The 21,703-nt window shown below is 45.4% G+C and overlaps 1 protein-coding gene across 1 annotated transcript in view; it reads right to left on the bottom strand.

The window, feature by feature from the left end:
* Nucleotides 1-18,078, bottom strand: part of LOC106601960 (rho GDP-dissociation inhibitor 2) — a 65,750-nt gene extending 47,672 nt beyond the window's left edge. Inside the window, exon 1 of the mRNA XM_045715944.2 lies at nt 17,867-18,078. The gene's annotated coding sequence lies outside the window, so the exon portion shown is untranslated. The remainder of the gene's footprint in view (nt 1-17,866) is intronic.
* Between the last annotated feature and the right edge of the window lie 3,625 nt (nt 18,079-21,703).

Raw genomic sequence — 21,703 nt, 5'->3', positions numbered from 1 at the left:
TGTATTCTAGTCCTGGTTCATCCTATATAACTACTGCTGTCCACTTCATATGTATATACTGTATTCTAGTCATGGCTCATCCTATATAACTACTGCTGTCCACTTCATATGTATATACTGTATTCTAGTCAAGGCTCCTCCTACTGTATAACTACTGCTGTCCACTTCATATGTATATACTGTATTCTAGTCAAGGCTCATCCTACTGTATAACTACTGCTGTCCACTTCATATGTATATACTGTATTCTAGTCATGGCTCATCCTATATAACTACTGCTGTCCACTTCATATGTATATACTGTATTCTAGTCAAGGCTCCTCCTACTGTATAACTACTGCTGTCCACTTCATATGTATATACTGTATTCTAGTCAAGGCTCCTCCTACTGTATAACTACTGCTGTCCACTTCATATGTATATACTGTATTCTAGTCCTGGTTCATCCTATATAACTACTGCTGTCCACTTCATATGTATATACTGTATTCTAGTCATGGTTCATCCTATATAACTACTGCTGTCCACTTCATATGTATATACTGTATTCTAGTCCTGGTTCATCCTATATAACTACTGCTGTCCACTTCATATGTATATACTGTATTCTAGTCCTGGTTCATCCTATATAACTACTGCTGTCCACTTCATATGTATATACTGTATTCTAGTCAAGGCTCCTCCTACTGTATAACTACTGCTGTCCACTTCATATGTATATACTGTATTCTAGTCAAGGCTCCTCCTACTGTATAACTACTGCTGTCCACTTCATATGTATATACTGTATTCTAGTCCTGGTTCATCCTACTGTATAACTACTGCTGTCCACTTCATATGTATATACTGTATTCTAGTCCTGGTTCATCCTATATAACTACTGCTGTCCACTTCATATGTATATACTGTATTCTAGTCATGGTTCATCCTATATAACTACTGCTGTCCACTTCATATGTATATACTGTATTCTAGTCAAGGCTCCTCCTACTGTATAACTACTGCTGTCCACTTCATATGTATATACTGTATTCTAGTCCTGGTTCATCCTATATAACTACTGCTGTCCACTTCATATGTATATACTGTATTCTAGTCCTGGTTCATCCTATATAACTACTGCTGTCCACTTCATATGTATATACTGTATTCTAGTCATGGTTCATCCTATATAACTACTGCTGTCCACTTCATATGTATATACTGTATTCTAGTCAAGGCTCCTCCTACTGTATAACTACTGCTGTCCACTTCATATGTATATACTGTATTCTAGTCCTGGTTCATCCTATATAACTACTGCTGTCCACTTCATATGTATATACTGTATTCTAGTCATGGTTCATCCTATATAACTACTGCTGTCCACTTCATATGTATATAGTGTATTCTAGTCCTGGTTCATCCTACTGTATAACTACTGCTGTCCACTTCATATGTATATACTGTATTCTAGTCCTGGTTCATCCTATATAACTACTGCTGTCCACTTCATATGTATATAGTGTATTCTAGCCATGGCTCATCCTATATAACTACTGCTGTCCACTTCATATGTATATACTGTATTCTAGTCCTGGTTCATCCTATATAACTACTGCTGTCCACTTCATATGTATATACTGTATTCTAGTCAAGGCTCCTCCTACTGTATAACTACTGCTGTCCACTTCATATGTATATAGTGTATTCTAGTCAAGGCTCCTCCTACTGTATAACTACTGCTGTCCACTTCATATGTATATAGTGTATTCCAATCCTGGTTCATCCTACTGTATAACTACTGCTGTCCACTTCATATGTATATACTGTATTCTAGTCAAGGCTCCTCCTACTGTATAACTACTGCTGTCCACTTCATATGTATATACTGTATTCTAGTCAAGGCTCCTCCTACTGTATAACTACTGCTGTCCACTTCATATGTATATACTGTATTCTAGTCAAGGCTCATCCTGTATAACTACTGCTGTACACAACGTTTCTATTCATATACAGTCCATACACACAATCTATACACACACAATCTATACACACACAATCTATACACACACCATCTATACACACACCATCTATACACACACCATCTATACACACACCATCTATACACACCATCTATACACACCATTATACACACCATTATACACAGAGTGTACAAACATGAACAAGAACTAATATTGAGTTGCCTTCAGAACTGCCTCAATTGGAAAGCATTCCACAGGGATTCTGGCCCATGTTGACTCCAATGGTTCCCACAGTTGTGTCAAGTTGGCTGGATGTCCTTTCGGTGTTTGACTATTCTTGATATACACAGGAAACTGTTGTGCGTGGGAAACCCAACAGCGTTTCAGTTCTTGACACAAACTGGTGCACTTGGCACCTACTACCACACCCCGTTCAAAGGCACAAATAGTTTGTCTGGCCCATTCACCCTCTGAATAGCACACATACACAATCCATGTCTCAATTGTCTCAAGGCTTAAAAATCCTTCTTTAACCTGTCTCCTCCCCTTCATCTAAACTGATTGAAGTGGATTTAACAGGTGACTTCAATAAGGGATCATAGCTTTCACCTGGATTCACCTGGTCAGTCCATGTCATGGAAAGAGCAGGTTTTCCTGATGTTTTGTACAATCAATGTATATTTAAGCAATGTAGGCCAGAGGAGGTGTGGTATATGGCCGTTCTTAGACACAACGCATCACAGAGTCTACAGCCTGGATACAGCCCTTAGCCGTGGTATATTGATCATATACCACAAACCCCCGATGAGCCTTACTGCTATTATTAACAGGTTACCAATGTAATTAGACCAGTAAACAAGTTGTTTAGTTTCATACCCATGTTATATTGTCTGATATACCACGGGTTTCAGCCAATCAGCATCCAGGACCAAAACTACCCGGATTATAAATATACTGCTCAAAAAAATAAAGGGAACACTTAAACAACACATCCTAGATCTGAATGAAATAAATAATCTTATTAAATACTTTTTTCTTTACATAGTTGAATGTGCTGACAACAAAATCACACAAAAATAATCAATCGAAATCCAATTTATCAACCCATGGAGGTCTGGATTTGGAGTCACACTCAAAATTAAAGTGGAAAACCACACTACAGGCTGATCCAACTTTGATGTAATGTCCTCAAAACAAGTCAAAATGAGGCTCAGTAGTGTGTGTGGCCTCCACGTGCCTGTATGACCTCCCTACAATGCCTGGACATGCTCCTGATGAGGTGACGGATGGTCTCCTGAGGGGTCTCCTCCCAGACCTGGACTAAAGCATCCGCCAACTCCTGGACAGTCTGTGGTGCAACGTGGCGTTGGTGGATGGAGCGAGACATGATGTCCCAGATGTGCTCAATTGGATTCAGGTCTGGGGAACGGGCGGGCCAGTCCATAGCATCAATGCCTTCCTTTTGCAGGAACTGCTGACACACTCCAGCCACATGAGGTCTAGCATTGTCTTGCATTAGGAGGAACCCAGGGCCAACCGCACCAGCATATGGTCTCACAAGGGGTCTGAGGATCTCATCTCGGTACCTAATGGCAGTCAGGCTACCTCTGGCGAGCACATGGAGGGCTGTGCGACCCCCCAAAGAAATGCCACCCCACACCATGACTGACCCACCGCCAAACCGGTCATGCTGGAGGATGTTGCAGGCAGCAGAACGTTCTCCACGGCGTCTCCAGACTCTGTTACATCTGTCACGTGCTCAGTGTGAACCTGCTTTCATCTGTGAAGAGCACAGGGCGCCAGTGGCGAATTTGCTTTTTGTTCTCTGGCAAATGCCAAACGTCCTGCACGGTGTTGGGCTGTAAGCACAACCCCCACCTGTGGACGTCGGGCCCTCATACCACCCTCATGGAGTCTGTTTCTGACCGTTTGAGCAGACAAATGCACATTTGTGGCCTGCTGGAGGTCATTTTGCAGGGCTCTGGCAGTGCTCCTCCTGCTCCTCCTTGCACAAAGGCGGAGGTAGCGGTCCTGCTGCTGGGTTGTTGCCCTCCTACGGCCTCCTCCGCGTCTCCTGATGTACTGGCCTGTCTCCTGGTAGCGCCTCCATGCTCTGGACACTACGCTGACAGACACAGCAAAGCTTCTTGCCACAGCTCGCATTAATGTGCCATCCTGGATGAGCTGCACTACCTGAGCCACTTGTGTGGGTTGTAGACTCCGTCTCATGCTACCACTAGAGTGAAAGCACCGCCAGCATTCAAAAGTGACCAAAACATCAGCCAGGAAGCATAGGAACTGAGAAGTGGTCTGTGGTCCCCACCTGCAGAACCACTCCTTTATTGGGGGTGTCTTGCTAATTGCCTATAATTTCCACCTGTTGTCTATTCCATCTGCACAACAGCATGTGAAATTTATTGTCAATCAGTGTTGCTTCCTAAATGGACAGTTTGATTTCACAGAAGTGTGATTGACTTGGAGTTACATTGTGTTGTTTAAGTGTTCCCTTTATTTTTTTGAGCAGTGTATATTTAGATATTTTTTTGATACTGACATTTCTCGTTCTGATATTTCTTAATTTCCTGTATTTTGTGTGTATTGTTTTGTATTGCTAGATATTACTACACTGTTGGAGCTAGAAACACAAGCATTTCGCTGCACCTGCGATAACATCTGCAAATCTGTGTATGCAACCAATAAAACATTGATTTGGGTAGAAGTTTCCTCTAGCAGGCACAGATCTAGGATCAGTACACTCACCAGAACCTATGTTCACTTTTCCTGACAAAGAAGGCACATTTTGTTTGTCCTGTTGCTAGGATACCAATGTCCACCAATGAGTAATGGGATGTCTATGTAATAAACCAAGTAATGTAGGAGATATTTCTCTATAATGTTTATATAGATAACTGGGATTAATGATGTGGCTTACTGCCAACCATAACCATGCCATTGTACTGATGGTCAGATAAGGGTTAATGAACTGGTTTAAGGAGTATCAGGGGCTGGTATAGAGGGGTGGTCAGATAGGGGTTAATTAACTGGTTTAAGGAGTCTCAGGGGAGGGTCAGATAGGGGTTATTAAACTGGTTTAATGAGTCTCAGGGGAGGGTCAGATAGGGGTTAATGAACTGGTTTAAGGAGTATCAGGGGCTGGTATAGAGGGATGGTCAGATAGGGGTTAATTAACTGGTTTAAGGAGTCTCAGGGGCTGGTATAGAGGGATGGTCAGATAGGGGTTAATGAACTGGTTTAAGGAGTATCAGGGGCTGGTATAGAGGGATGGTCAGATAGGGGTTAATTAACTGGTTTAAGGAGTCTCAGGGGAGGGTCAGATAGGGGTTATTAAACTGGTTTAATGAGTCTCAGGGGAGGGTCAGATAGGGGTTAATGAACTGGTTTAAGGAGTCTCAGGGGCTGGTATAGAGGGATGGTCAGATAGGGGTTAATGAACTGGTTTAAGGAGTATCAGGGGCTGGTATAGAGGGGTGGTCAGATAGGGGTTAATGAACTGGTTAAGGAGTATCAGGGGCTGGTATAGAGGGTGGTCAGATAGGGGTTAATGAACTGGTTTAAGGAGTATCAGGGGCTGGTATAGAGGGGTGGTCAGATAGGGGTTAATGAACTGGTTTAAGGAGTATCAGGGGCTGGTATAGAGGGGTGGTCAGATAGGGGTTAATGAACTGGTTTAAGGAGTATCAGGGGCTGGTATAGAGGGATGGTCAGATAGGGGTTAATGAACTGGTTTAATGAGTATCAGGGGCTGGTATAGAGGGATGGTCAGATAGGGGTTAATGAACTGGTTTAAGGAGTCTCAGGGGAGGGTCAGATAGGGGTTATTAAACTGGTTTAATGAGTCTCAGGGGAGGGTCAGATAGGGGTTAATGAACTGGTTTAAGGAGTCTCAGGGGCTGGTATAGAGGGATGGTCAGATAGGGGTTAATGAACTGGTTTAAGGAGTATCAGGGGCTGGTATAGAGGGATGGTCAGATAGGGGTTAATGAACTGGTTTAAGGAGTATCAGGGGCTGGTATAGAGGGATGGTCAGATAGGGGTTAATGAACTGGTTTAAGGAGTATCAGGGGCTGGTATAGAGGGATGGTCAGATAGGGGTTAATGAACTGGTTTAAGGAGTATCAGGGGCTGGTATAGAGGGATGGTCAGATAGGGGTTAATGAACTGGTTTAAGGAGTATCAGGGGCTGGTATAGAGGGATGGTCAGATAGGGGTTAATGAACTGGTTTAAGGAGTATCAGGGGCTGGTATAGAGGGGTGGTCAGATAGGGGTTAATGAACTGGTTTAAGGAGTACTCAGGGGCTGGTATAGAGGGATGGTCAGATAGGGGTTAATGAACTGGTTTAAGGAGTATCAGGGGCTGGTATAGAGGGGTGGTCAGATAGGGGTTAATGAACTGGTTTAAGGAGTATCAGGGGCTGGTATAGAGGGATGGTCAGATAGGGGTTAATGAACTGGTTTAAGGAGTATCAGGGGCTGGTATAGAGGGATGGTCAGATAGGGGTTAATGAACTGGTTTAATGAGTCTCAGGGGCTGGTATAGAGGGATGGTCAGATAGGGGTTAATGAACTGGTTTAAGGAGTATCAGGGGCTGGTATAGAGGGATGGTCAGATAGGGGTTAATGAACTGGTTTAAGGAGTATCAGGGGCTGGTATAGAGGGGTGGTCAGATAGGGGTTAATGAACTGGTTTAAGGAGTATCAGGGGCTGGTATAGAGGGATGGTCAGATAGGGGTTAATGAACTGGTTTAAGGAGTATCAGGGGCTGGTATAGAGGGGTGGTCAGATAGGGGTTAATGAACTGGTTTAAGGAGTATCAGGGGCTGGTATAGAGGGATGGTCAGATAGGGGTTAATGAACTGGTTTAAGGAGTATCAGGGGCTGGTATAGAGGGATGGTCAGATAGGGGTTAATGAACTGGTTTAAGGAGTATCAGGGGCTGGTATAGAGGGATGGTCAGATAGGGGTTAATGAACTGGTTTAATGAGTCTCAGGGGCTGGTATAGAGGGATGGTCAGATAGGGGTTATCAAACCGGTTTAACCTGTCTGGGCGTCACCGTCCCACTCTATTCAACAGCCAGTGGAACAGCGTGGCGCGAAATACAAAAACCTCAAAAATGCAATAATTTCAATTTTTCAAACATACAACTATTTTACACCATTTTAAAGATAAGACTCTCGTTAATCTAACCACATTGTCCGATTTCAAAAAGGCTTTACAGCGAAAGCAAACCATTAGATTATGTTAGGAGAGTACATAGCCCAAAATAATCACACAGCCATTTTCCAAGCAAGCATATATGTCACAGAAACCCAAAACACAGCTAAATGAAGGACTAACCTTTGATGATCTTCATCAGATGACACTCCTAGGACATTATGTTATACAATACATGAATGTTTTGTTCAATCAAGTTCATATTTATATCAAAAAACTGCTTTTTACATTGGTGTGTGATGTTCAGAAAATGTATCCCCACCGAAAACTTCCAGTGAATTTACTAAATTACTCATGATAAACGTTGACAAAATACATAACAATTATTTTAAGAATTATAGATACAGAACTCCTTTATGCAATCGCTATGTCAGATTTTAAAATAGCTTTTCGGCGAAAGCACATTTTGCAATATTCTGAGTACATAGCTCAGCCATCACGGCTAGCTATTTTGAGACCCGCCAACTTCGGGGCACACTAAACTCAGAATTAGTATTAGAAAAATTGTATTACCTTTGCGGATCTTCGTCAGAATGCACTCCCAGGACTGCTACTTCCACAATACGTTTTGTTTTTGTTCCAAATAATCCATAGTTATGTCCAAATACCTCCGTTTTGTTCGTGCTGTCACGGTTGTCGTCGGGAATAGAGGACCAAAATGCAGCAGGAAGGTGGATGCTCATCTTGTATTTATTTTCAATAAAGGTGAACACCAAAATAACAAAAGACGAAGAACTCACAAACAACAAAACAGTGTTGTAAGGCTCACACAGGCAAAACAAGAAACAATCTCCCACAAACACTAAACAAAACAATTACCCATATATAGGACTCTCAATCAGAGGCAACGAGAAACACCTGCATCCAATTGAGAGTCCAGCACCCAAACCTAAACATAGAAAACCTAAACTAGACAACATGCAGAAATACAACCTAGAACAACTAACCTAGAACATACACCCAAAACCCAGGAACACATAAATCAAACACCCCTCTCTAACACACACAAAACCCCCACTATACAAAACAAACATCCCTCTGCCACGTCCTGACCAAAATACTAAACAACTATTCCCTCTGCTGGTCAGGACGTGACAGTACCCCCCCCCCCCCCCCAAAGGTGCAGAACCCGGATGCACCTCATAACTAAACAAAAAACCCAAAACAACAACAAAACAATCCCCCTAAACTAAAGGGAGGGAAGGGAGGGTGGCTGCCATCACCGACGGCACTTGTGCTACACCCCCCCTCCCCAACCCATCTATACAGGTGGTGGTTCAGGCTCCGGCCTACTGTCCTCCAGAATGCAGACAGACTTGATCAGTTTCGGGCCGTAGGCAGACTCCCCTCGTTCTGGATCGTAGGCAGACCTCTTCCGTTCCACACTGTAGGCAGACTCATTTGAAACACAGTTACTTATATTTAGTTCTGGATCGTCGATAGACTTACTCAGTTCCGGGTTGCTGATAGACTCCCTTGGTTCCGGGTCATAGGCAGACTCACCCGGTTCTGGGTCACAGGCAGACTCACCCGGTTCCGGGTCACAGGCAGACCCCTTCGGTTCCGGGTCGCAGGCAGATTCCCTCGGTCCCGGGTCGCAGGCCGACCCCCTCGGTCCCGGGTCGCAGGCAGACCCCTTTTGTTCCCGGGTCGCCGGCAGACCCCCTCGGTTCCGGGTCGCAGGCAGACCCCCTCGGTTCCGGGTCGCAGGCAGACCCCCTCGGTTCCGGGTCGCACGCAGGCAGACTCCCTCGGTTCCGGGTCGCACGCAGGCAGACTCCCTCGGTTCCGGGTCGCACGCAGGCAGACTCCCTCGGTTCCGGGTCGCAGGCAGACTCCCTCGGTTCCGGGTCGCAGGCAGACTCCCTCGGTTCCGGGTCCCAGGCAGACTCCCTCGGTTCCGGGTCCCAGGCAGACTCCCTCGGTTCCGGGTCCCAGGCAGACTCCCTCGGTTCCGGATCCCAGGCAGACTCCCTCGGTTCCGGATCCCAGGCAGACTCCCTCGGTTCCGGATCCCAGGCAGTCTCCCTCGGTTCCGGACTAGACACTGTTGCCGGATACTCTGGACTGCACACTGTTGCCGGATACTCTGGACTGCACACTGTTGCCGGATACTCTGGACTGCACACTGTTGCCGGATACTCTGGACTGCACACTGTTGCCGGATACTCTGGACTGCACACTGTTGCCGGATACTCTGGACGGCACACTGTTGCCGGATACTCTGGACGGCACACTGTTGCCGGATACTCTGGACCGCACACTGTTGCCGGATACTCTGGACCGCACACTGTTGCCGGATACTCTGGACCGCACACTGTTGCCGGATACTCTGGACCGCACACTGTTGCCGGATACTCTGGACCGCACACTGTTGCCGGATACTCTGGACCGCACACTGTTGCCGGATACTCTGGACCGCACACTGTTGCCGGATACTCTGGACCGCACACTGTTGCCGGATACTCTGGACCGCACACTGTTGCCGGATACTCTGGACCGCACACTGTTGCCGGATACTCTGGACCGCACACTGTTGCCGGATACTCTGGACCGCACACTGTTGCCGGATACTCTGGACCGCACACTGTTGCCGGATACTCTGGACCGCACACTGTTGCCGGATTCTCTGGACTGCATACTGTGCCGGATACTCTGGACTGCACACTATTGCCGAACTCTCAAGGCTGGGCTGACGCACTGGAAGCCTGATGCGTGGTGCTGGTACTGGAGGTATCAGCCTGGGAACACACACCTCAGGGCTAGTGCGGGGAGCGGGAACAGGACGAGTCGGACTGGGCTGACGCACTGGAAGCCTGATGCGTGGTGCTGGTACTGGAGGTATCAGCCTGGGAACACACACCTCAGGGCTAGTGCGGGGAGCGGGAACAGGACGAGTCGGACAGGGCTGACGCACTGGAAGCCTGATGCGTGGTGCTGGTACTGGAGGTATCAGCCTGGGAACACACACCTCAGGGCTAGTGCGGGGAGCGGGAACAGGACGAGTCAGACTGGGCTGACGCACTGGAAGCCTGATGCGTGGTGCTGGTACTGGAGGTATCAGCCTGGGAACACGCACCTCAGGGCTAGTGCGGGGAGCGGGAACAGGCCGAATCGGACTGGGTTGATGCACTGGACCGTAGAGGCTTACTGGCGGTCTCGAGCGCAGAACTGGTATCGCTTTTACGGGCTGGATGCCCACTACCCCCTGGCAAATGCGGGGCGCTGGTATAGCGCGTACCGGCCTAAAAATACTTGGCCTCGCCACAGTACCCATTACCCCGAAGCACGGGACCTGTCCATTCACTGGTTGCCCAGAAAAGGTACAGGGATTTGGCCTGGGGCTCAAACCTCGCCCAGCCAAACTACCCATATGCCCCCCCAAATTTTTTTTATTGGGGCTGCCTCTCGGGCTTAAACGCCAGTCGTGTTCCTCGGTAGCGTTCCCGGTCTTCGCTCCATTTTCTCCATGGGCCCACTCTGGCCATAATCTGTTCCCATGTCCATTTCTCCCGTTGGTCCAACTTAAATTCCCCTTGCTCCTCAAAGTCCACCTGTTGCTCCTTCCTCCGCTGCTTGGTCCGTTTGTGGTGGGAGATTCTGTCACGGTTGTCGTCGGGAATAGAGGACCAAAATGCAGCAGGAATGTGGATGCTCATCTTGTATTTATTTTCAATAAAGGTGAACACCAAAATAACAAAAGACGAGGAACTCACGAACAACAAAACAGTCTTGTAAGGCTCACACAGGCAAAACAAGAGACAATCTCCCACAAACACTAAACCAAACAATTACCCATATATAGGACTCTCAATCAGAGGCAACGAGAAACACCTGCCTCCAATTGAGAGTCCAGCACCCAAACCTAAACATAGAAAACCTAAACTAGACAACATGCAGAAATACAACCTAGAACAACTAACCTAGAACACACACAAAACCCCCACCATACAAAACAAACATCCCTCTGCCACGTCCTGACCAATATACTAAACAACTACTCCCCCTGCTGGTCAGGACGTGACACGTGCGTTCAGGTCACTATCCAAAGGAGCGCATTTCGAGACAAAAAAATTCAAAATGTTCCATTACCGTACTTAGAAGCATGTCAAACGCTGTTTAAAATCAATTTTTATGGTATTTTTCTCGTAAAATAGCGATAATATTCCAACTGGACAATAGTGAATTCATTCAAAGAGTAAAAGAAAAAAACAGGGTGGTCTCGTGAACGTGCATATCCAATCTCTTAGTCACCAGGCAGACCACTGAGAAACTGAGCTCCTATACTCTGCCCAGAGACAGGAGATGCCTCAATCCGCTTTCTGAAAGCTTTAGAGACCCAATGGAAGCCTTAGAAAGTGCTACGTAACCCCACATATACTGTAGTTTCGATAGAGAAGCAAAAGAGGAACTACAAATTCACAGACAGGCCACTTCCTGCTTGGAATTTTCTCAGGTTTTTGCCTGCCATATGAGTTCTGTTATACACACAGACACCATTCAAACAGTTTTAGAAACTTCAGAGTGTTTTCTATCCAAATCTACTAATAATATGCATATTCTCCTTTCTGGGCAAGAGTAGTAACCAGTTTAAATCGGGTACATTTTTTCATCCGGCCGTGAAAATACTGCCCCCTATCCCAAACAGGTTAATGAGTCGCAGGGGCTGGTATAGAGGGATGGTCAGATAGGGGTTAATGAACTGGTTTAAGGAGTATCAGGGGCTGGTATAGAGGGGTGGTCAGATAGGGGTTAATGAACTGGTTTAAGGAGTATCAGGGGCTGGTATAGAGGGATGGTCAGATAGGGGTTAATGAACTGGTTTAAGGAGTATCAGGGGCTGGTATAGAGGGATGGTCAGATAGGGGTTAATGAACTGGTTTAAGGAGTATCAGGGGCTGGTATAGAGGGGTGGTCAGATAGGGGTTAATGAACTGGTTTAAGGAGTCTCAGGGGCTGGTATAGAGGGATGGTCAGATAGGGGTTAATGAACTGGTTTAAGGAGTATCAGGGGCTGGTATAGAGGGATGGTCAGATAGGGGTTAATGAACTGGTTTAAGGAGTCTCAGGGGCTGGTATAGAGGGGTGGTCAGATAGGGGTTAATGAACTGGTTTAAGGAGTATCAGGGGCTGGTATAGAGGGATGGTCAGATAGGGGTTAATGAACTGGTTTAAGGAGTATCAGGGGCTGGTATAGAGGGGTGGTCAGATAGGGGTTAATTAACTGGTTTAAGGAGTATCAGGGGCTGGTATAGAGGGATGGTCAGATAGGGGTTAATGAACTGGTTTAAGGAGTATCAGGGGCTGGTATAGAGGGATGGTCAGATAGGGGTTAATGAACTGGTTTAAGGAGTATCAGGGGCTGGTATAGAGGGATGGTCAGATAGGGGTTAATGAACTGGTTTAAGGAGTATCAGGGGCTGGTATAGAGGGATGTGAGGCGGGGCATATTAAGACAAACACACACCTAATGGATGGAGAACAATAATTCTCCAGGACTGTAAGTCTGTTTGTAGGCCTGTTCAGTGAGGATGGTGAGAGAGTGAGAAGCTGATCTGACTTGTTCTTCTGTTAGCTACAGTTCAGGAGGAAATGAAGATGCCAAAAAAAGATTCTCAAAGGAGCGGAAGACACACACACACAGATTTAACAAATAATATGGTGTATTCTCTCTCACAAACGTACGCAGGCACACACACACATGCAGGCACATACACACACACAGGCACACACACACACGCAGGCACGCACACATGCAGGTACACGCAGGCACACACACACGCAGGCACACACACACGCACGCAGGCAGGCACGCACACACATGCGCACACACACACACACGCAGGCACATGCAGGCACACACACACGCACGCAGGCACGCACACACATGCACACTCATGCTGACTCAAAAGAGGAAGACAGACCAACATTTCTCAACAATGGGTTGATCAACAATATTAACTTGTAGTTTCATACCAACTGCCAACAGAAAAGACTAATGTATTATTACTGGATATAATAAGTTATTATATATACTTATCATAGTAAGATGATCATGTATTATCAACTCTAGGATCAGCTTCCCCTCCCCCCAATACTAACCTGAATTAGAGATCTAGGATCAGCTTCCCCTCCCCCCAATACTAACCTGAATTAGAGATCTAGGATCAGCTTCCCCTCCCCCCAATACTAACCTGAACTACAGATCTAAGATCAGCATCCCCTCCCCCCAATACTAACCTGAACTACAGATCTAGGATCAGCATCCCCTCCCCCCAATACTAACCTGAACTACAGATCTAGGATCAGCATCCCCTCCCCCCCAATACTAACCTGAACTACAGATCTAGGATCAGCTTCCCCTCCACCCCAATACTAACCTGAACTACAGATCTAGGATCAGCTTCCCCTCCCCCCAATACTAACCTGAACTAGAGATCAAGGATCAGCATCCCCTCCCCCCAATACTAACCTGAACCATTAGAGGACAGAACATAAAACTGACCTTAGATCAGTGTATCTAGGAGCTACTTCATATTACTCCCTCCACACTTCCAGTGATGAATTGCGTCCCAAAATTGGACCCTGCTATTCCTCTATATTGTGAACTACTTTTGACCAGATGCAGGATCCTATGGAACCAGGTCAAAAGTAGTGCACTATATAGGGAACAGAATGCCATTTGGAGTGCAGATCTCACCAACCCTTCTACCCTGGACCTGATATTTCTGACCAGCGTTCAACATCAATAATGTAAGATTATTCAGATGAATAATAAATAGTCCCTATGAATCAATATTTAATGATGGTGAATCTTTTCTTTAAAGCCAATCTGTTTAATCTATCTGTGTCTACACTCAGGCAGTGGTCAAAGGCGGTGCCCTAAATGGCAATCTATTCCCTTTTTAGAGCACTACTTTGGCACCCTATTCCCTATATAGTGCACTACTTTGTCACCCTATTCCCTTTATAGTGCACTACTTTTGCACCCTATTCCCTTAGGATGCAGGCAGAGTGGTGATGTCAGTTTTAACTTCTCTAGGGTAGGGGGCAGTATTTTGACGTCCAGATGAAAGGCGTGCCCGTAGTAAACTGCATGCTACTCAAGCTCAGAAGGTAGGATATGCATATTATTAGTAGATTTGGATAGAAAACAATATGACATTTCTAAAACTGTTTGAATGATGTCTGTGAGTATAACATAACTCATATGGCAGGCAAAAACCTGAGAAAAATCCAACCAGGAAGTGTGGAAATCTGAGGTTTGTAGTTTTTCAAGTAATTGCCTATACAGTATACAGTGACTTAGGGTTCATTTTGCACTTCCTAAGGCTTCCACTAGATATCAACAGTCTTTAGAACCTTGTTTCATGCTTCTACTGTGAATAGGGAGAGAATAAGAGCTCCTGGAAGTAGCTGACAGAGAAAATGACATGAGCTCAGTGGCGCGCGCTCACATGAGAGTTAGCTGTGTTCCTTTTCTTTTTTGAAGACAAAGGAATCGTCCGGTTGGAATATTATGGAAGATTTATGATAAAAACATCCTAAAGATTGATTCTATACATCATTTGACATGTTTCTACAAACTGTAGTATAACTTTTTTGACTTTTCGTCTGGACTTAGTAAGCGCGTGCCTTACATTTGGAATAGTGAACCTAACGCGCGAACAAAATGGAGGTATTTGGACATAAAGATGAACTTTATCGAACCAAAAAAACATTTATTCTGGAACTGGGATTCCTGGGAGTGCATTCCGATGAAGATCATCAAAGGTAAGTGAATATTTATAATGTCATTTTTGTCATTTCTGTTGACTCCAAAATGGCGGGTATCTGTATGGCTTGTTTTGATATCTGAGCGCTGTACTCAGATTATTGCAAAATTTGCTTTCGCCGTAAAGCTTTTTTGAAATCTGACACAGTGGTTGCATTAAAGAGAAGTGTATCTATAATTCTTTGAATAACTGTTGAATATTTTATCAACGTTTATGATGAGTATTTCTGTAAATTGATGTGCTAATTCACCGGAAGTTTTGGGAGGCAAAACATTTCTGAACATTACACGCCAATGTCAAATGGGGTTTTTGGATATAAATATGAACTTTATCGAGCAAAACATACATGTATTGTGTAACATGAAGTCCTATGAGTGCCATCTGATGAAGATCATCAAAGGTTAGTGATTCATTTGAGCTTTGTTTCTGGTTTTTGTGACGCCTCTCCTTGCTTGGAAAATGGCTGTGTGGTTTTTCTTATCTCGGCGCTGTCCTAACATAATCTAATGTTATGCTTTCGCCATAAAGCCTTTTTGAAATCGGACAATGTGGTTGGATTAACGAGAAGTGTATCTTTAAAATGGCATATAATAGTTGTATGTTTGTAGCGTCCCACATACCCCAGAGAGGTTAATGCCCTCTAGGCCTACTAGGGTGCTGGTTAAACACCTACGTACCGTTGGGACCAATCTAGGGTGCTGGTTAAACACCTACGTAAGGATGGGACCCATCTAAGATGCTGTTTAAACATCTACGTAGGGATGGGCCCCATCTAGGGTGCTGCTTAAACACCTACGTACCGATGGGACCAATCTAGGGTGCTGGTTAAACACCTACGTAAGGATGGGACCCATCTAGGGTGCTGTTTAAACACCTACGTAGGGATGGGACCCATCTAGGGTGCTGGTTAAACACCTACGTGGGGATGGGACCCATCTAGGGTGCTGGTTAAACACCTACGTACCGATGGGACCAATCTAGGGTGCTGGTTAAACACCTACCTAGCGATGGGGCCAATCTAGGGTGCTGGTTAAACATCTACGTAAGGATGGGTCCCATCTAGGGTGCTGGTTAAACACCTACATGGGGATGGGACCCATCTAGGGTGCTGGTTAAACACCTACATGGGGATGGGACCCATCTAGGGTGCTGGTTAAACACCTACGTACCGATGGGACCAATCTAGGGTGCTGTTTAAACACCTATGTAGGGATGGGACCCATCAGGGTGCTGGTTAAACACCTACGTAGGGATGGGACCCATCTAGGGTGCTGGTTAAACACCTACATGGGGATGGGACCCATCTAGGGTGCTGGTTAAACACCTACATGGGGATGGGACCCATCTAGGGTGCTGGTTAAACACCTACATGGGGATGGGACCCATCTAGGGTGCTGGTTAAACACCTACGTAGGGATGGGCCCCATCTAGGGTGCTGGTTAAACACCTACGTAGGGATGGAACCCATCTAGGGTGCTGGTTAAACACCTACGTAGGGATGGGACCCATCTAGGGTGCTGTTTAAATGTGTAGGGATGGGACCAATCTAGGGTGCTGTTTAAACGTATAGGGATGGGACCAATCTAGGGTGCTGTTTAAACGTGTAGGGATGGGACCAATCTAGGGTGCTGTTTAAACGTGTAGGGATGGGACCAATCTAGGGTGCTGTTTAAACGTGTAGGGATGGGACCAATCTAGGGTGCTGGTTAAACACTTCTGTAGGGATGGGACCAATCTAGGGTGCTGGTTAAACACTTCTGTAGGGATGGGACCAATCTAGGGTGCTGGTTAAACGTGTAGTGATGGGACCAATCTAGGGTGCTGGTTAAACACTTCTGTAGGGATGGGACCAATCTAGGGTGCTGTTTAAACGTGTAGGGATGGGACCAATCTAGGGTGCTGGTTAAACACTTCTGTAGGGATGGGACCAATCTAGGGTGCTGTTTAAACGTGTAGAGATGGGACCAATCTAGGGTGCTGTTTAAACGTGTAGGGATGGGACCAATCTAGGGTGCTGTTTAATCGTGTAGGGATGGGACCAATCTAGGGTGCTGGTTAAACGTGTAGGGATGGGACCAATCTAGGGTGCTGGTTGAACGTGTAGGGATGGAACCCAAACGGATCTTAGTTCAAACGGCTTAATAATCGATCAAGAACCAAGAAAAAAAAAGAAAATCTCCAATGTAAAGCCAAAAAGGGAGACTACCATTATGTCAGATGGGGAAATGCGTGTTGAAATCCATTTTTAGCTGGCCAAATTATTAGATGGCCTTTACTGAAAATATCAGCGTTGACCAGATTGATAAACTCTCCACACTATTTAATGTTCCTGCACTGGGGATTCATCCTCTTCAGAGAATAATTTTGTAATTTATTTGCAGAAACACGTTTTTCCGTTAGTTCGCGAAGGACTCATCACTAGCCATTAGAGCAAGGCAGGGTCGCTGACAGTCTCTGGTTCAGACTCTACTTGTTCCGCAACCTAAATCACTACCTAAGCCTGACCTCAATAGAGAAATGAGTGTAGGCCTACACTTAATAAGTAGGGGAGAACGTTTGCTATAATTTAGAGCAACATTTAAAAAGGGGTCACTGTGTAGGCCTAGCTCCTTCCCGAATGGGAAAAGTTTTCTGTATCTGATGTCTTTCAAAAGTACAAAAACTGTTTACAGATAGGCCCACGGTAGGCTTTTTGATGTCAGGTGCTTTCCCTCATCTTTATCAATGCTCGCAAAATCATCTATAGACAATCAACGCGCATGAAATGACCAAATCTCTCTGCAACTGCGTCAATCACCCGACAATTTACCACGGAAACTCATCAAACCTACACGCAAAACAACAAACACAACATTATACTCTTGCATTAGATGATAAATGATTACTCTTACCTTTTTAGCAAAGGACACTTGTTCTGTAAAACTTTACTTGCGCAGAAATCAAACTATTTCTCTTGCGTCTCTATCTCTCACGCTCTCTGAGCAGGAAATAAACGTATCTACCAATAAGATCGGTACACACGAAATGACACCAGTCTTTTTTTTACATCCGTTACTTCGTTACTGATGTCTTCTGTAGCTGTACACGTCTCTCCCCGGTTAAAGAAAAGACTGTGGTGTCTTTGTTCAACCTGGTCTCAGTGCATTTCGTATTATTCTTTACGCAAATCCGAGATAGTCTCTTTTGTATGATATGTTATGTATGTATTATTTTGTGGATGTCCATCACCCATTTAGTATGATATTTTACAAATTACAATTTTCATTATAAGGTTACGAATTTGAAAAACATACAATATGTTACGAAATTACAAAACACGTATGATAGTTCACGAATTGCAATTAGTATTATATTATGTTACGAATTGCAATATGTTACGAATTGCAGAGCTTGGGTAACAAAGCTGAAAAAAATGTATGATATGTTACAAATTGTAGGTAGGTGGCTAATGTTAGCTAGCTCGCTAACGTTAGCTGGGCTAGGGTTAGGGTTAGGTTAAATGGTTAAAGTTAGGGTTAGTTAAAAGGGTCAAGGTTAGGTTTAGGGGAAGGGTTAGCTAACATGCCAAGTAGTTGAAAAGTAGCAAAAAAGTAGTAAGTAGTTGAAAAGTTGATAAAGTTGCTAAACATAACGTATCATACTAAATGGAGTGTCTCGTTTTTACGTAAAGAATAATATGAAATGCTCTGAGACCAGGTTGCGTTGTTTGTTGAGGAGACATTAAATAAAGCAGGGTTGTTCTCTCTAGGGGGCAACTAGTACTATCCCTTGTTTGACAGAATAAGTTGTGCCTAACTGGAGACAGTACTTTTGTCAAGGAGTCCAACTGGAGACAGTACTTTGGTCAAGGAGTCCAACTGGAGACAGCACTTTGGTCAAGGAGTCCAACTGGAGACAGTACTTTGGTCAAGGTGTCCAACTGGAGACAGTACTTTGATCAAGGAGTCCAACTGGAGACAGTACTTTGTCAAGGTGTCCAACTGGAGACAGTACTTTGGTCAAGGTGTCCAAGTGGAGACAGTACTTTGGTCAAGGAGTCCAACTGGAGACAGTACTTTGGTCAAGGAGTCCAACTGGAGACAGTACTTTGGTCAAGGTGTCCAACTGGAGACAGTACTTTGATCAAGGAGTCCAACTGGAGACAGCACTTTGGTCAAGGTGTCCAACTGGAGACAGTACTTTGGTCAAGGAGTCCAACTGGAGACAGTACTTTGTCAAGGTGTCCAACTGGAGACAGTACTTTGGTCAAGGTGTCCAAGTGGAGACAGTACTTTGGTCAAGGAGTCCAACTGGAGACAGTACTTTGGTCAAGGTGTCCAACTGGAGACAGTACTTTGGTCAAGGAGTCCAACTGGAGACAGCACTTTGGTCAAGGTGTCCAACTGGAGACAGTACTTTGGTCAAGGAGTCCAACTGGAGACAGTACTTTGTCAAGGTGTCCAACTGGAGACAGTACTTTGGTCAAGGTGTCCAACTGGAGACAGTACTTTGGTCAAGGAGTCCAACTGGAGACAGTACTTTGGTCAAGGTGTCCAACTGGAGACAGTACTTTGGTCAAGGTGTCCAACTGGAGACAGTACTTTGGTCAAGGTGTCCAACTGGAGACAGTACTTTGTCAAGGTGTCCAACTGGAGACAGTACTTTGGTCAAGGTGTCCAACTGGAGACAGTACTTTGTCAAGGAGTCCAACTGGAGACAGCACTTTGGTCAAGGTGTCCAACTGGAGACAGTACTTTGGTCAAGGAGTCCAACTGGAGACAGTACTTTGGTCAAGGAGTCCAACTGGAGACAGTACTTTGTCAAGGTGTCCAACTGGAGACAGTACTTTGGTCAAGGTGTCCAAGTGGAGACAGTACTTTGGTCAAGGAGTCCAACTGGAGACAGTACTTTGGTCAAGGAGTCCAACTGGAGACAGTACTTTGGTCAAGGAGTCCAACTGGAGACAGTACTTTGGTCAAGGAGTCCAACTGGAGACAGTACTTTGGTCAAGGAGTCCAACTGGAGACAGTACTTTGGTCAAGGTGTACAACTGGAGACAGTACTTTGGTCAAGGTGTCCAAGTGGAGACAGTACTTTGGTCAAGGAGTCCAACTGGAGACAGTACTTTGTCAAGGTGTCCAACTGGAGACAGTACTTTGGTCAAGGTGTCCAACTGGAGACAGTACTTTGTCAAGGTGTCCAACTGGAGACAGTACTTTGGTCAAGGTGTCCAACTGGAGACAGTACTTTGGTCAAGGAGTCCAACTGGAGACAGTACTTTGGTCAAGGAGTCCAACTGGAGACAGTACTTTGGTCAAGGTGTCCAACTGGAGACAGTACTTTGATCAAGGAGTCCAACTGGAGACAGCACTTTGGTCAAGGTGTCCAACTGGAGACAGTACTTTGGTCAAGGAGTCCAACTGGAGACAGTACTTTGTCAAGGTGTCCAACTGGAGACAGTACTTTGGTCAAGGTGTCCAAGTGGAGACAGTACTTTGGTCAAGGAGTCCAACTGGAGACAGTACTTTGGTCAAGGAGTCCAACTGGAGACAGTACTTTGGTCAAGGAGTCCAACTGGAGACAGTACTTTGGTCAAGGAGTCCAACTGGAGACAGTACTTTGGTCAAGGTGTCCAACTGGAGACAGTACTTTGGTCAAGGTGTCCAACTGGAGACAGTACTTTGGTCAAGGAGTCCAACTGGAGACAGTACTTTGGTCAAGGTGTCCAACTGGAGACAGTACTTTGGTCAAGGTGTCCAACTGGAGACAGTACTTTGGTCAAGGAGTCCAACTGGAGACAGTACTTTGGTCAAGGTGTCCAACTGGAGACAGTACTTTGGTCAAGGTGTCCAAGTGGAGACAGTACTTTGGTCAAGGAGTCCAACTGGAGACAGTACTTTGGTCAAGGAGTCCAACTGGAGACAGTACTTTGGTCAAGGAGTCCAACTGGAGACAGTACTTTGGTCAAGGAGTCCAACTGGAGACAGCACTTTGGTCAAGGAGTCCAACTGGAGACAGTACTTTGGTCAAGGAGTCCAACTGGAGACAGTACTTTGGTCAAGGAGTCCAACTGGAGACAGTACTTTGGTCAAGGTGTCCAACTGGAGACAGTACTTTGGTCAAGGTGTCCAACTGGAGACAGCACTTTGGTCAAGGAGTCCAACTGGAGACAGTACTTTGTCAAGGTGTCCAAGTGGAGACAGTACTTTGGTCAAGGAGTCCAACTGGAGACAGTACTTTGGTCAAGGAGTCCAACTGGAGACAGTACTTTGGTCAAGGAGTCCAACTGGAGACAGTACTTTCTGCATATTGGCGATAAGGAAGGGAAATGGGGGGGGGGGGAATTAGCCATTGTTAGGATTGTGATTTTGGGATGAATCTCGTGTCAGGTATAGAAGCAGCGTGGAGATGTTATATGTGCGTCGACCTGGGGTCTGTGACAATAGATAATGTACACTTTGATAACAGGCTTGAAAGGGAATGCAATAGAGTAGACTAGACATGAGACAGGGGACATTATTTACAGTCTATTTCCAGTGTCCACATCACCAACAAACTAACATGGTCCAAACACACCAAGACAGTCGTGAAGAGGCCACGACAAGGCCTACTCCCCCTCAGGAAACTAAAAAGACTGAGATCCTCAAAAAGTTCTACAGCTGCAACATCGAGAGCATCCTGACTGGTTGCATCACTGTCTGGTACGGCAACTGCTCGGCCTCTGACCGCAAGGCACTACAGAGGGTAGT

Source organism: Salmo salar, chromosome 03 (genome assembly GCF_965601325.2).
Source record: "Salmo salar chromosome 03, fSalSal1, whole genome shotgun sequence".
NCBI lineage: Eukaryota > Metazoa > Chordata > Actinopteri > Salmoniformes > Salmonidae > Salmo > Salmo salar.
The sequence above is the reverse complement of the archived record's forward strand: the minus strand, read 5'-3'. Positions and strand labels throughout refer to the sequence as shown.